Source organism: Rhinoraja longicauda, chromosome 15 (assembly GCF_053455715.1).
Source record: "Rhinoraja longicauda isolate Sanriku21f chromosome 15, sRhiLon1.1, whole genome shotgun sequence".
Classification (NCBI taxonomy): Eukaryota; Metazoa; Chordata; class Chondrichthyes; order Rajiformes; family Arhynchobatidae; genus Rhinoraja; species Rhinoraja longicauda.
In genome coordinates, this window is record NC_135967.1 from 17,458,021 (window position 1) to 17,474,516 (window position 16,496).

At 41.3% G+C, this 16,496-nt stretch overlaps 1 protein-coding gene and 1 long non-coding RNA gene across 3 annotated transcripts in view; one reads left to right on the forward strand and one right to left on the reverse strand.

Moving 5' to 3' along the window:
- Positions 1 to 8,351, reverse strand: part of LOC144600553 (uncharacterized) — a 32,960-nt gene extending 24,609 nt beyond the window's left edge. Inside the window, exon 1 of the long non-coding RNA XR_013548153.1 lies at positions 8,318 to 8,351. This is a non-coding gene — a long non-coding RNA (uncharacterized LOC144600553). The remainder of the gene's footprint in view (positions 1 to 8,317) is intronic.
- The window catches only part of LOC144600552 (5-hydroxytryptamine receptor 2A-like), a 141,219-nt gene that overhangs the window by 89,757 nt on the left and 34,966 nt on the right, over positions 1 to 16,496 (forward strand). The gene's annotated exons all lie outside the window — the stretch shown is intronic.

Consider the following 16,496-nt stretch of genomic DNA (forward strand, 5'->3'; position numbering starts at 1 on the left):
CAGTTTAAGGCCAGGATGATGTCATCTGCTATAGACCTGTTACAATGGTAAACAAACTGCAGTGAAACAAGGCCGGCTGGGAGGCTGGAGTCAATGTGCGCCATCACCAGTCTCTCAAAGCACTTCATGGATATCAGAGCCACAGGACAGTAGTGATTAAGGCATGCTACTTTACTTTTACTCTACACCAGGATAATAGTGATCTTCTTGAAGCAGGCAGGGACCTCAGAATAGAGTAGTGAGGGATGAAAGATGTCTGTGGATAGCTGTGCCAGCTGAACTGCACAGATCCTAAGGATTCGGCCAAGGACTTCATCCTGGCCAGTTGTTTTCTGCAGATTCTCTCTCAGAAAAGCCATAGTAACCGTTGGTACAGTCACACCCGAGACTAGCGGGTTGAGTGACGTTCCTCCACCGACCTTCTGCCCAAAGTGGGCATAGAAGGCATTGAGTTCATTGGGTAGGGACCCTTTGTTGCCATTGATACTGCCCATCTTCACTTTGTAGCCCTTTATAGCCTGCAAGCCTTGCCACAATCTACGGGTATCCAAGTCATTGCCTGGGGACTCCAGCTTGGTCCAGAATTCCCTCTTGATATCTTTAGTGGCTCTGCAATGGTCGTAGATAGATTTCTTGTACCGTTCTTGTACCTCTTGTTCTTATGTCACCCGTGGATTCCAGTTGGGGAATGCACATATCATCTTTTTAGGTACACAGTCTTCTGCACAATTGCCGATGAAGTCTGTGACAGCGGTAGCATATTTATCTAGATTAGCTGCAGAGTCCTTGATTATGGACCAGTCCACTGACTCAAACCAATCGCAAAGTATCTCCTCTGTTTCCTCAGACCAGCACTGCACAATGTTTTGCACCGTATCTTTTTGCCGCTTCAGTTTCTGCTTGTAAGCAAGGAGTAAAAGAACAACAAGATGATCAGATTTAGAAAAAGTGCGGTCACGGGAATGGAGTACTATGCGTCTAAGATGGTTGGGTAGCAGTGGTCAAGGTTGATTGGGCCTCTGGTTAGACAGATGTGCTGTTAGTATTTTGACAGCATGCTCACACATTAGCTGAAAAATTCAATTGGAAAATGTTTATTTTTATTTTTTTAAGTTAATCTGGAGTTTCGACTGCACTCCCAAACATAAATCACCCTTGCGCCGCAGATGTGATTTCTGTGGTAAGTCATATGTGGGGAAATGTTGTCTATGCAATGCTACTTTTGGATGCTTCGCAACAGTATCCTGGAAGTGACCTTTGTCCTGCAGCCATGAGCTCACCTGGCATTCTGATGCCAACCTTGAAATTAAGTGCTGGATGATACATTTTTCCAAAAGATGTCACCAGCTAAAGCAGTTGTTGGCTCCTTTCAGGCTGTGCCCAATCGAGGGCACTCATTAGGATTTCTTTGCAGATATCTGTCAACTAATACTGACTCTTCACCCGTCTAATGTGCTGATTCTCCCTTTTCCTCGTAGATTTGCATTGGTATTCATTCCCTTTATATCCCCTCTTTATATCTGGTACTACTAAAAGCCTCCAAGATAAGCAATGCCAAGATGATCTACTGACGTTAAAATACTTTTCTGTGCAGCCTTCGAGGTATGATTTTTTAAATTTACTGGGCAGCTTTAATTATAACTATAGTTACTAAATAATGACTGGTTTTCTTGCATCTCATATGCATCACTTTCAAAGAGTCACAAATCGTTTAACAATCCTGCACAGATGACAAATGTACAGTCTTGTGAAATTACTTTTAGTTTACAAATATTTTTGAAATCATGTGGAAATTCAGTAAATCTATAAAGTGTTAAATTCATTATTTGAAAATGGATTATGATAGGCCAAATGGCCTCTTATCCTCTGTGTGGATTAAATGGTCTTCAAGGTGTTGCTATACAACTCCTTCTCGGTGCCTCAGCAAGGCCACCAGCATAATCAAGGATGAGTCTTAACCCGGTTACTCCCCTTTATCTCCTCTTCCATCAGGCAAGAGGTACAGGAGTGTGAAAACATGCACTTCCTGAGTCACAGACAGTTTTTTCCCAACTGTTATCAGGCAATTGAACCATCCTATCAACAACTAGAGAACAGTCCTGAGCTACTATCTACCTCATAGGACTTTACCTTGCACTAAATGTTATTCCCTTTGTCATGTATCTGTACAGTGAAGATGGCTCGATTGTAAACACGTATAGTCTTTCTGTTAGCACATAACAATAGCTTTTCATTGTGTCTCGGTACAGGTGAGAATAAGCATTAAACTAAACTAAACTATACAGTCGGAGTATTGAGTAAAGGAGTTGGGAGGTCACGTTGCAGTTATCTAAGAAGAGGCGAGGCCGCATTTAGAGTATTGTGTTCATTTCTGAATCTTCAGTTCAACTCTATTGCTCAGCCGTATGTGTCACTGTCATCAATCTGTCTCATAGGGTTAGAGTGATCTTACTATAAATCAGTGAGTTTGTAGATTTTACCTTCTCTCGTCTCCTGGGTCCCAATGTGTCAGATACAGACAGGTTATTCAACCCAGTTCCTTTCAAATAAATATCTCAAAGTAAGGACACAGTTTCCCAAGATGAAGCTGTCAGCTACCTATTTGTAATTATTCTATCCTGAGATTTTTTATTGGGAATGTGTGCACCCACACATCTTTTGATCAGCCAGATCACACAGTAACTCATTCTAGTATTATTTTCCAACTTCTATTTTACAATCCCCTCAATGACGCTGTAATTCCCCACATGCTGTCGGAACCCTGGAGAAAACCTATTACCTACCGCAGTAGTCTATGACTATCAGTATTTTAATAGCCTATCTACTGAACAAAGAACTGTTGTTTCCCAACTCAAAGTTTGGATATGAATAAATGCCTCAGTCTGGTTTTTTAGTCTATGCTCAAAATGCTTACTTGATAATTTTGTTCAAGTTCCTTCAAGTTTGGGTGAGGCCTGCATGTCCATCTCACTGGCAAAGCTTCATTTCTTATTTCTCATTTACTCCTCTACCCACTGTTAATTTGTGAAAAAAAAAGGACATGATGTGCTGGAGTAATCGTGGGTCAAGAAACATGCCTGGAGAATGTAGACAGGTGATGTTTCTCTCTGTGACTGCATGGAACTTCATCTGGCACTATGGTTTCCTCCCACATTCCAAAGACCTGCAAATTTGTAGGTGAATTGGTTTCTGTAAAATTGCCCCTAGGGTGTAAGATGCGAAAGTGGGATAACAGTCAGAGAGTTGTGAATCTGTGGAATTCTCTGCCTCAGAAGGCAGTGGAGGCCAATTCTCTGAATGCATTCAAGAGAGAGCTGGATAGAGCTCTTAAGGATAGCGGAGTCAGGGGGTATGGGGAGAAGGCAGGAACGGGGTACTGATTGAGAATGATCAGCCATGATCACATTGAATGGCGGTGCTGGCTCGAAGGGCCGAATGGCCTCCTCCTGCACCTATTGTCTATTGTCTATTGTCTATAACATGAAACTAGCGTATGGGTAATTGATGGTTGGCATGGACTCAGTGGGCCAAAGAGCCTGTTTCCATGCTGTATCTCGAAAACTCGAAAACTCTAAAAACCTTGGTCCCTTCATCCTTCGGACCCACTCCCACCTGTCTCCTGGCATTTTTCCCTGGAACCAAATGAAGTGAAACACTTGTCCCTTCACTTCTTTTCCAGCAGAGGCAGGAGTTCCCCTGCACCTCCTCCAACCTTGTCTATTGCCTTTTGGTGCTCACAATATGGCCTCTTTTTCTTTATTGAAAGTAAGTGGACCAGGCAAACATTTTGTGCAGCAGTTGCACTGTGGCCAGTCTCTGGGCATCCTGAACTTCTGTTTGCATGCCATTTTACCTCTCCTTGCCCTCCCACACCAAGCTGACTGTTCTTGATCTCCCAGTGATCTCCCGGTTGCCAACTATTTTAACTTCCCTTCCCATTCCCATTCTGACCTTTCTGTCCTGGGCTTCCCCCACTGTCAGAGTGAGGCCACATGCAAATTGGACTTCATATTTCGCTTGGGCAGTTTGCAACCCACCTGTATGAAGATTGATTTCTCTAATTTCAAGTAGCCCTCTCTCTCCATCCCTCCCCCACCCTCGTCACCCTGCTAATTCCACTGTTCATATCCCTTTGTTATCACCTTTTCCACAGTCAACAATGTGCCATTGCATTACCCAAATAATCCCCAAACTGCCCTCATGATGCAGGACAATGAGATTCAATAGTTGTAACAGAAAAGGGCAGATGCTGTGAATCTGCAGAAAATACTCAAATTTTGGAAATATATAACATGCCCATTGCCTTTTACCACAGAACATAGAACATAGAACAGTGCAGCACAGAAACAGGCCCTTCTTCCCACGATATATTTGTGCCAAAAATTATGCCAAGTTAATGTGATCACATCTGCCTGTCCATGATCCATATCCCTTTATTCTATGCACTTCCATGTGCTTATCTAAAAGCCTCTAAACACCACTATGCAAATTGCCTCCACCATTATCCCTGATGGCTTTTATCCATCATCCACCATCACCCCTGTAATGCATTCCATGACCCATATCACTCTGCGTGAAAAAATATTCCTCCATACATCGGCATTAAATTTTCCCCATTTGACCAGATAGCTATGCCCTCTTGTGTTGGACATTTCCACCCTGCACTGACTGTCTACCTTATCTATGCCTTTCATAATTTTATATACTTCAATCAAGTCTAGCCCTGAACATCTGACATTCCAGAGCAAACAATCCAGATTTATTGATCCTCTCCTTGTAACTGAAACCCTCTAATCCAGGCAGCATTTTGGTAAACCTCCGCATTTTAGTAAACACAGTCCTCCACATATTTCCTTATGAAGTCTGTAACGACTGTGGCAAATTCATTCAGGTCTGTTGCAGTCCTTGAACATTGCCCAGTCTACTGACTCTAAGCAGTCCCGTAGTTGTTCCTCTGCCTCCCCAGACCAGCTCTGTGCAATCCTCGCCTCTGGGAGTGTGCTCTTCAGCTGCTGCCTGTATGCAGGAAGAAGCAGCACCGCTGAATGGTCGGATTTCCCGAAGTGAGGATGAGGGATAGAGCGATAGGCATCCCAGATGGTCATATAGCAGTGGTCAATGGTGTTTAATCCTCTGGTGATTGTATGGGTGATTGTTGGTCAGCATGGACTCAGTGGGCCAAAGGACCTGTTTCCACGCTGCATCTCTAAACTAAAATTACCTATTGTTATTTACATGGGAGCCTCTGTTTAAGCTATGTCTCTTCCATTGAGGCAACAAAGTTCAATTTATATACGCAACCACAATTGCACAGTCAAACTTTTATTGACTTTTTGCAAGGGAGGTGTGTAGATTGACTCATAGTTGCTACGTAAGATCCCATCTTTTGCTTGGTGGTGGTACCCAATTTAGAGACAACACACAGTTCAACACACAGGAGCATATAATCACTACGTATTTCAGAGAGGTACCACGGGAGTAGTGGAATATTAAAGATGCTCTTAAATGAGGTCTCTAAATGACAGCCATCATTTATCCCCAGCCACCAACTAAAAACAATCAGGCTGTTGCTGTTTGTAGGAGTTTGGTATCTGTAATTTGATACAATCCCTACATTGTACCAATGCCTACATTTCAAACAGTTCCTCACTCTTGCAAATTGCTCTGAGATATCCCGAGGTTCTGAAACATGCCATCCGTCTCCATGTTTTCCTTTCCTTTTGTGGACATAATTTTGGGGAGGTGGCATCTGGACATGTAAATTCCACATGTTTCACAATAAACTAGTCAGGTGTGGCCAACTCAGAATAAGTGAGCTGTTCTCCAAGGGGTGGTTCATTACACCTCACTTTGGTTGCTAATTTTTATGAAATCAAACACCTTTCTTGACTCAGAATCAGAATCAGAATCAGAATCAGAATCAGAGGTTTTGTTTCATTTTATAAGAGAATATCAAAACACATTGGTGAAGGTAGTCTAAAAATTAGTGAAGGCACTAGTTTAGTTTAGTTTAGTTTAGTTTAGTTTAGTTTAGTTTAGTTTAGTTTAGTTTAGTTTAGTTTAGCTTAATTTAGTTTGGTTTAGAGATACGACTCTTCGGCTCACCGAGTCCGCACCAACCAGCGATCCCCACACATTAACACAAGCCTACACACACTAGGAACAATTTACACTTATACCAAGTATACAAACCCAAGCCAATTAACCTACAAACCTGTACGTCTTTGGAGTGTAGGAAGAAACCGAAGATCTCGGAGAAAACCCACACGGTCACACGGGGACAACGTACAAACTCCATACCGACAACATCCATAGTCGGGATCGAACCCAGGTCTCCGGCACTGCAAGCACCGTAAGGCAGCAACTCTACCGCTGCGCCACCATGCCGCCACTAGAGAAATTAATGTTGGTGATATAACAACTAAAGACTGAATAAATTGAGGTGATGTTCTTCAATCAACAATTTTAATTGAGACTTGCAATTGGATAGGCTAATCCTACATTTACAGAGGACGAAGGGATGATGGGGAACTGAGAGAGTTAACCTTGACTTTGCAATGTAGAACATGTTAGCATCCAATTTTGTAATGGAAAATTCAATGGAAGCAAAAATGTGGAGAGATTTATAATTGTTTGTGGAACATCTATCTCTTGTGTTGACACATTATCCAAGACCTATGTGAGTACAGGCATCTCCGTTTACATTACTAATTTCTGGTCTTATAAGTTTGAAATTGGCAATATGATTGGTGTATAAATCAATATTTTGTCGTAACTCCTATAAAAATACAGGAATTATGTGTCAATACTCTAAATATATAAACAGTTATCTATCCGTAACATTTCTCTTACAGCATTACAATGCAAAAACTATGATCAATTTTTGGCTCTCCTCTTCTCAATACCCTCCCATCACTGGAAATAATTTCACCTTATTTACTCAAACAGAAGGTGGTGGGTGCATGACGTGAGCTCAGAGGGAGTTGTGGAGGCGGGTACAAATACAATGTTAAAAATATATTTAGCCAGGTGCATGGATCGGAAGGTTTAGAAGAAAATAAGAGCCAAATGCAGGCAAATAGAACTAGCTTGGATAGACACCTTGTTTGGCCTGGACGAGTTGGGCTGCAGGTCCTACTTATGTGCTGTCTAACTCTATATCTATCAAAATTTATCATGATTTGAAACAACTCTATTAAATTTCCCTTTAACTTTCTTTGCTCCAAGAAGAACTCCTGCTTCTTCAGCTTCATGTCCCATGTCTCTAATAGTATTTTCAGTATTTCCTTCTATGACAATTCCTGGGCCTTAATATCTATATACTAAAACTCTTGTTTGTTTGTTCCTGAACTACAGCCAAAACGGTACACGATAACACGACAATTTTAGGCCCACCTTACTCACCGTCGTCCCTTTGGTGCTATTGGAAGAAGTTTCATTGAAATTGATGTTATATTTTTTAAGTTATTCACATTTTAAAGTTTAAATCTATCTCCTAGGGAGGGGGGGAAGAGAGAGGATAAGGGAGGGTTGAGGGGAATGGAGTGGGGGGGAGAGGAATGGGGGAGGGGAAGGGGGTTGGGGCGAGGGAGAGGGGAGGGGGAGGGGGAGGGGGCGGGGGGGAGGAGTGGGTGCTGCACCAATGCAGGAGAGGTTTGGGCCCAACGGGTCCACTTGGTCTAGTCCTTCCTAAAATGTGTACTAAAATGAAAAATCAATCAAAATAATTAACAAAAACCTGCTTTATGAAATTAGCTTAACATACCTGTTTTGTACACTAAAATTGTATTTATTTTACATCTCTTTCCTCTTCTGTCAAAATATGTAACATTTCACAATTCCTTGCAGTGCATTATAGCCAGTCTACGTTTGCCTAATTCATCACTATGCCAAAGGCCTCAAGCACTATTTTATTATCTTTCTCTTTGTTCGCTACATTTCTAAATTTCAAATAATGGCCTTAATTCATAGGTCAGGATATTTTATATATAAATATATTTAAATTAACAACAGGCCTAATTTTGACAATTGTCCATTTGGCTCAGTTTTTTCTTTCGATGAATATATTCTGGTCTGCTGGGGCATATCACTCAGTCTTGGTATGAGTAATATGTAGTATAGATAGCTTAATCCGTCTTTAACTGTTATATAATTCACTGTATCTTGTGCCATCAGAGCTATTCTCTTTATTCTACGCCTCCCTAAACCACCTTCTCTGCTATTGAAAAGTAACTTATTTTCACTGCTTTGCGCACTCTCGCAGTTCTGCTCTCACTCCCCTGTTCCGCCAAAGGGACAAGAATAGAGTTCCTCTTACCCTCATCTTTCACCACACCAGCTTCCACATCCAACATCATTCTGCAACATTTCTGTCACTTTCAATGTGATCCCACCACCAGTCACATCTTTTTATCACCACCCCAATCCACTTTCCGGAGACCACTCCCTCCGCAACTCCTTGGCTCCCCCTGCTGTTGAGGATGGAGACGTTTCTTTTTCACCTCTAGTTTCTGCCACCGACTACACTCATCTGCCACTCAAACACCCCTCACCTGTATCTTCTATCACTTACCAGGCTTTTTCCCAACCCCACCTCTCTTTTCCAGCATTCTCCCTGTTTCTCCAATCAGTCCGAAGAAGGGCCCTCCATGAAATATCGCCTATCTATTCCCTCCCCAGATGCTGCTGAAACCAATGTGTTCCTCCAATACTCAAGATTCCTGCATCTGCGGTTTTGTACATCTCCATTTTACTGCTCCACTGCAAGATCTCTTCAAAGAATGCCTGCTGTGAGTTCTGTGAGACCCTTTCTCACTAATCCATCTTTGTGATTCCTGCTGCTGTCCTGCTATTTGACCATGTTCTGACCTAGATTCGCTAGTACAGCCGCATGTGTTTCCACAACACCTACCTTTTCCCATCTTATCCCAAATGGCTTCCAAGTTTGGGCCCAACCTGAATCTAAGGTATCTACACTCCATCCTCCATTTCTTGTGCTCCAGCAGTTCTGTTCTTACTCATCATTCCCCCAGATGGATCAAGCATGGAATTCCCCTGGTCCTCACCTTTCACACCACTAACCTCCACAACAGGCACAACAATCTCCAACATTTCCATCACTTTCAACGTGATCTCACCACCAAACTCATCCTCCCGCCCCCACCTTTTCTGCTTTCTGGAGAGACCACTCCCAGCATAATTCCTTAATTCCTCTCTCCCATTATGGATGGAGCGCTTCCCTTTTCACCTCTAGCATTTGTCATTTACTCCACCCATCCGCCAATAAACTTGCTTGCATACATCTATCACTTTCCAGGCTTTGTCTCATTCCGACCTCTCCTTACTAGCTTTCGCCCTTCTACTCCACTTAGTTTGAAGAAGGGTCCTGAGCCAAAATATCACCTGTCCATTCCCTCCCCAGATGCTGCATGACCTGTTGAGATCCTCACAGTGCACAGCAGCAGAGTTGCTGCCTTATACCGCCCTGAGACTTAGGTTCGACCCTGACCTCAGGTGCTGACCATACAGATTTTGCATATTTTCCCTCTGACCACGTGGATTTTATCCGGGTGCTCCGGTTTCCTCCCACATCCCAAACGCATGTGTTTTGCTCAAGATTCCTGCATCTGCAGCTTCTTGTCTCTCCACGTTTTCTCTCTTTCCCAGATATGAAATATTAACTCAGTTTTTCTTTCAACAGATGTTGCGAACCCACTGAATGTATCCCCATTTTTAAAATTTCTGATATCTCATGTTGATCCAGTTTATTTCTCTCCATTATGAAAAGCAGCAGCCACTACTCCCTGGCTCACAGCCAACTTTTTTCTGGGCCTATCATTGCCCATGCAATCCCTTGAACTTCAACTCTGATAACTACAGCACTTCCCAGTTACGTTTTATCCAACTGTAGCCAATTTAGTTTTTAAAAAATTTAATTATAAGTACCAAAGAAATGCTTTCTTACACCAATCAAATGAACTGAAAGTCATTAAATTATATCTCTGGGAAGCTTATTGCTTTAATTCACCAAAAACACAATGAATTGAGTAATGATTTAGAAAAAGCGGCTTGAACCTTTTTGCCTTCAGGCTTCACCATCTTCACATCTGTTCTTTTCAATAACAGAAAAAGCAACAAACTGGCAAAATAAATTCCATGGAAAACATCTTGTTTGATTTATAAACAAAATAAAAGAGCTGTCATCTGTCCTGTCCAACAGATTATGAGACATCTAATCATAATATACATGACTAACTTTGACGGTCATCCATTGCCACCAAACCCCTTAGACAATGTTGATGCGGATTGAAAAGGACATTGCTAAAATTGTAATGCCATCACTGCCAGAGAAAGGACAAATACACTAATGTAAACAATAGACTAAAGTATCCAATTCATCTGGATGCTATTTCATCTGGATTGCCAGGGTGATTATATGTACAGTTTACTTATATGGACAGAAATCCGATTCTGCACAGTCTAATATTTGGTGAGAAAGCTGAGGTGAAGATTTTACACCTAGTTCGATGGTATCTCAAGTGTTAACCAAACATCAGTGGCTGTGAGGACCTCTGCAATCAGCAACTTTTACACCAGGAACTTCATTCAAGCCACTTGCATCATAACTAACATACAAGGAGGGAGTGGGATGATTAGGCCTGAGAGGAGATTTCATAGAAGCCCACAAATTTCTGACAGGACCAGGCAGACTGGTTGCATGACAATGTTCCCGATGTCTGGCAAGTCCAGAACCAGATACTTGAACGTCAGGATACAGGGTCAGCCATTTAGAAACGAGAGCGGGAAGTTGATGAACATATGGAATTCTCTACCACGGAATGCAGTTGGAGTCATTGTTAAATATATCGAGTGTTTAATTGTCATAAGTACTGACAATGGAACAATAAAATTCTTACCTGCAGCTGGATAACAGACCTGCAAACACAGCACAAATAAATAATATATAATCAACAAAAAATCAATAGATTAATAATCCCAACAGTTGTGCAAAAGGAAACCCCAAATCCTTGATGCAGCCAAAGAGAGTCCATACTTCATAGTTGAGGTTAGTGTTGTGCAGTGTTCAAGAGCCTGATAGTTGCTGGGAAGCAGCTATTCTGGAACCTGATAATCTTGGTATTCGGACTCCTACACATTCTTCCCAATGGTAGGAGTGAAATGAGAACATAACCAGGGTAGTGTCTTTGATGATGCTGGCTGCCAGTTAGAGGCAGTGCCTCCTATAGATCCCTCCATGGTGGGGAGGTCACTACCTGGAAAGGACAGGGCAGTGTCTACCACACTCTGTAGTCTCCTTCGTTCCTGGCATTCGAGTTGCCGAAACAGACCGCAATGCTCTCTACAGTAAACCTGTTAATGTTCAAAAGAGTATTTATTCACATATCAAATCTCCACAATCTTCCAAGGAAGTAGAGGCATTGATGGGCTTTCTGTATGATTACATCAATATGCTGGTCCAGGACAGACCTTCAGAGATATGCATGCCCGGGAATATGAGGCTGTTAACTTCCTCCACTGCCAATGCGTCAATTAAGGAAAGTTTGTTGATCCTCAGCTTTCCCCTTCTAAAGTCGACAATCAACACCTTGGTCTTGCTGATGTTGAGACGTTGCTCTCTTCCTTGTCCACTTGAACGCGAGTCCATTTCTCCCCTCCCCCTCCACTTCCACCTATGAAGTTCTTCCTCTGACTTCACAATTTGCATTTCTTTTACAATACATCTTTTTTCTTTTCATCTCTGGCCTTTGTCCAACCATCTGCTTTTCAAAAATCTCCCTGACGTGTATCTACCTTTCACTCGCCAGACTTTGTCCAGCCCGTTCTCTCTTTGAGGTTTCAACCCAGCTCTACCAACCACTACAATCCGTCTGTAAAAGGGTCCCGAACCGAAATGTCATCTATCCATGTTCTCCAGGGATGCTGCTTGGTCTGCTTTATGTCTTTTTTTTTATAAAGACATAAAGCTCCTCATTTTTCCATTTTGCTTTTCTGGCCCCATTCAATCATATTTTCAACTCCCTCATGTACTCTGACTCATATTTACCATAATTTGTTCAACATTGGTGGTCTCGTCAGCAAAGTTAAGGACAGCACGTGATCTGTGTCTGGCTGCACGGTCAATAGACAATAGACAATAGGTGCAGGAGTAGGCCATTCGGCCCTTCGAGCCAGCACCGCCATTCAATGTGATCATGGCTGATCATCCTCAATCAGTACCCCGTTCCTGCCCTCTCCCCATACCCCCTGACTCCGCTATCAGTAAGAGCTCTTTCTAACTCTCTCTTGAAAGCATCCAGAGAACTGGCCTCCACGGCCTTCTGAGGCAGAAAATTCCACAGATTTACAAGTCGTGGATATAGAGTAAGTAGACCTGGGGGCTCAGCACACAGCCCTGAGGTGATTGTGTGCTGATAGTTATTGAGCAGTAAGTGTCATTGCCATTTTATGTTGATTGTGGTCTGCCGTTAAGGAAGTCAAGTTTGGAGGTGTGCATTTGTACATGTACAAATATTTCCTTCCTTCACCCCTGAAAAGCATGAATCAAAGTTGTAGAATATATCTCTGGTCCTAGGTTCCTATGTTTTTCTTTAACCATAAATAGTATATGCATGCATACCAACTAGGGGCAGTAGACAACTCAGCCCTTAGAGCCTACTCCACCATGGTTGATCTGATCACTATCTCGCCATAGCAACTTCATACATACAACGACATTCTTTGTTTTGCGTACAAACCAGTAAAATCATGTAGCAGGCTTCACCTGGGCAGTCCACAAAGAGCCGCCACATTTCTGGCACCGACTTAGTTTCTGTGCGGAGTTTGTACATTCTCCCTGTGACCGCACGGGTTTCTGCGGGTGATCTAGTTCCCTCCCACATTCCAAAGACATGCAGGTTTGTAGGTTAATTGGCTATGCAAATTGTTCCCAGTGTGTAGGATATGAAAGAGAGATAATATGCAGCTAGTGTACAGGTGATTGATGGTCGGCATGGACTCGATGTGCCATCGGGTCTGTTTCCATGCTGTATCTCTAAACTCTAAACAAAACTAGTTCCCGTTCAATATCTTGAAATTTAAATTAAATCATCTTTCAAACATACAGTATGAACCCCAGAAAGTGCAACACTGATTTTCCTTCATTAATTATCGCTTGGAGTCCAACTATTCATGTAATCTACTTGTCACAATTTCATCCATTCATGTAACCACTTGATAACTCTATATAGTTTCAGGTATCCTTCTACATTTGCCTGTAATGCTTTATTGTCTTAATTTTTGTGGATGATATATATAAACAGTTATATATATAGTTATTTATCTATATATAAATATATATATAACTATATATAAATAACTATATATATAAAACTGTTATATATATATATATATTTATATATATATAAACATAGCACAAAAAGTAAGGAAATTTGTGTTTGGTAGATTATTTCTTTGTTGTAACAATGCTTCTTGGCAATAAATCTTATACCGTTGGAAAGCCTGTTTATTTCCCTTTTAAATGGTGCCACATTTGTAAGGAACATGCATTTGTGGGATGAGCAGCAGAGCTGAGTATATGGGTTGCGCCCATGAAAAATTTGCCAAATCTTCTCTGCCAATGCCAAACAGCTTATTCTGCTGTTGCTATTGACTCTTGTTTTGAGCTTCTGGTACCCCCAGGTGCTGACAAGAATGGGATGCCATCCCACAACAGTGTGTGACCAGGCTGGTGACCAGCATGAGGAGGAGGTGCCAGGCTGTTATGGCTGTGTATGGTTCTTCCACACGCTACTGTGGCTCCTGTTTATTAAATGAATAAATTGTTAAATTGCCAATATGTCTTGTTTCTTCAGACTTCAATCATCCAATCCACCAAACAACACCGAACAAGAGTCAATGGCAGAATAAGCTGTTTGGCATTGGCAGAGAAGATTTGGCAAATTTTTCATGGGCGCAACCCATATACTCAGCTCTGCTGCTCATCCCACAAATGCATGTTCCTTACAAATGTGGCACCATTTAAAAGGGAAATAAACAGGCTTTCCAACGGTATAAGATTTATTGCCAAGAAGCATTGTTACAACAAAGAAATAATCTACCAAACACAAATTTCCTTACTTTTTGTGCTATGTTTATTTATAACAAACAGTGAGTGTTACAGGTCCAATCATTGAGATACATCGCTGGTTTCAGCCTTCGAGTTACAAAAACTATTCTCCACCATCACTCTCTGCATCCTGTTATCAAGGCAATTTCAGATTTAAATTTTAGTCTATGACCCACATGGAACTTGGTCAACAACTTTACTAAAGTTCAAATGTACTACATCCAACAAGATCTCTCTCAAATAAATCCTTGTTGACTGTTTTCCTGTGACTCAGAATGTTTCCCATAAGGTTTCTCCTGTGACTCACAGATCTGTCATTACCTGGCTAATTCCATAACACCTTTTGTAAAAGGTATCATGTTTGCTGTAACTAGTAGATACAGGTGAATAATGGCAATGCTACAAAACATCTATTGGTTTTGTGTGCTTCACATCCCAGCACTCTGCATCCTGCAATTTAGCCAGTTTTCCAAATATATCCCAAATCTTTAAAATATGTTTCAGTCCCATGAGCTTTAACTTTTCTTAACAATCTATAATGGGATATTTTTAAATTGCTTTGAGCTCTATAAAAATAACATTCATGGATACCCACTCACATCAACCATTTAAGTCAACCTCTTAAAAATTGTAGTCACGATTATTCTGATTGGCATACTCTTTATAAATCTACTCTGAACATCTGAAAAATGTCCAGGTGTTTAATCGTTTCTACCTTAATTAAAGACCCTGGAGATTTCCTGAATGCAGCTGTTTGGCTAATTGGTCTGTAATTATCTTTCTTGCATTTCTCACTTTTCCTCAGTGACATGGTAATATGTAATGTTTTGTAATCCAAAGGAATGACCTGCAATTGAGAGAACTTGGGATTATCATATTTAGAAACTCTTTTTCCCTCATCCTTCAAAACCCTGATGTGATTAAGCTCTGGTCCTGTGGATATGTCACAATTTTCAACACTGTGAATTTGCTAACTTTACTTTAGTGGGTCCCCATCGCATATCCTTTATGTTTCATCCTGCATTTTACGAGTCTCTGTACGATCTTCATGGGATAACAGTTTCTCAGCTTCTATTTTTGTTTCTGAAAATGATTTCTACTTTCCTTGTAGCCTTGAGAGAGGTGAGGTCCAGGCTGACCCCTGACACCTGAGACTGCATTAACAACGCTGTCAAATGCCAGCAAACAAAGCTACAACAGCATTGCTTTAATGTTTGCACAAGATTGTCCTTCCAGGCTCTCATAGGTTTTGAAAAGATTGTGCCCTCAAAAGCTTGAAAGTAGGTCGGTCATGAAAAGATCTGCCCCAAAACAATACAGGATCTAAAATATTTTCAAGAAATTTGCTGAATTTAAAACATGACTTAAAATAGGGCAGAACATAGTACAGTTCAGCACAGGAACAGGCCATTTGGCCCATGATGTCTGAGTTGAACATCATACAGATTTAAACTATTCCCATCTGCCTGGATGTTTCTCTGTCTGTCTTAATGACTCTTAAATATCGCTTTTGTGATATTTTTATCCCAATTTACCAAGTCTACATGGACCCCATGACTCTTAATCTTTGGATCATCTACAATCACCCAATAAGAATTTCATTGTTCCATTTCAGGACATATGATAACAAAATATTCTTGACTCTTGATCACCTTTGTGACCTCCTCAATAATCTCACACAGCTGTCGTCACCCTGCTATGGAAAAGATATCATTAAGCTAGATGAATGCAGAATAGATATGTTGGCTTGAGTTGTAAGGAGAGATTGGTTAGGCTGGGCTGTTTACTCTGGAGCATAGAAAACTGAAGGGTGACCTCATAGAGGAATATAAAATTCTGAGGGTTATAGATGAGGTGAATGGTCACAGTCTTTTACCCAGAATAAGGGAGTCAAAAACTACAGGGCATAGGTTGAAGGTGAGAGGTGAAAGGTTTAAAGGAGGCTTGAAAGTGTGTAATGTGTAGGTGGAATGAGTTTTTATAGAAGTGGTAGAGGCAATTAGAATTGCAAAGTTAGTACGTTTTGTTATTAATTAACCAAAGTAGTAAGTTTGGACCGCTCATAAGTTAAGGGTGTAGCAGAACCTCCCAGCCTACCTTACTGAGGCCCTTGCACATTTTTATCTGCACTGTCTCTTGAGCTATAAGACTATAACGTTGCAGCAGTACATTCTGCACTCTGGTTATTTTCTCTATACACTGACTGTTGTAATCGTATACGGCTTGATTGCACTCACATAATGTGTGGGTGAATTGATTGGATTGCACGCAAAACAAAGTTTGTCACTGCACCTCAACATACTTGACAATAATAACCCAATACCAATACCAATGCCAATGTTTAAAAGGCATTTAGAAAGGTACAAGGATA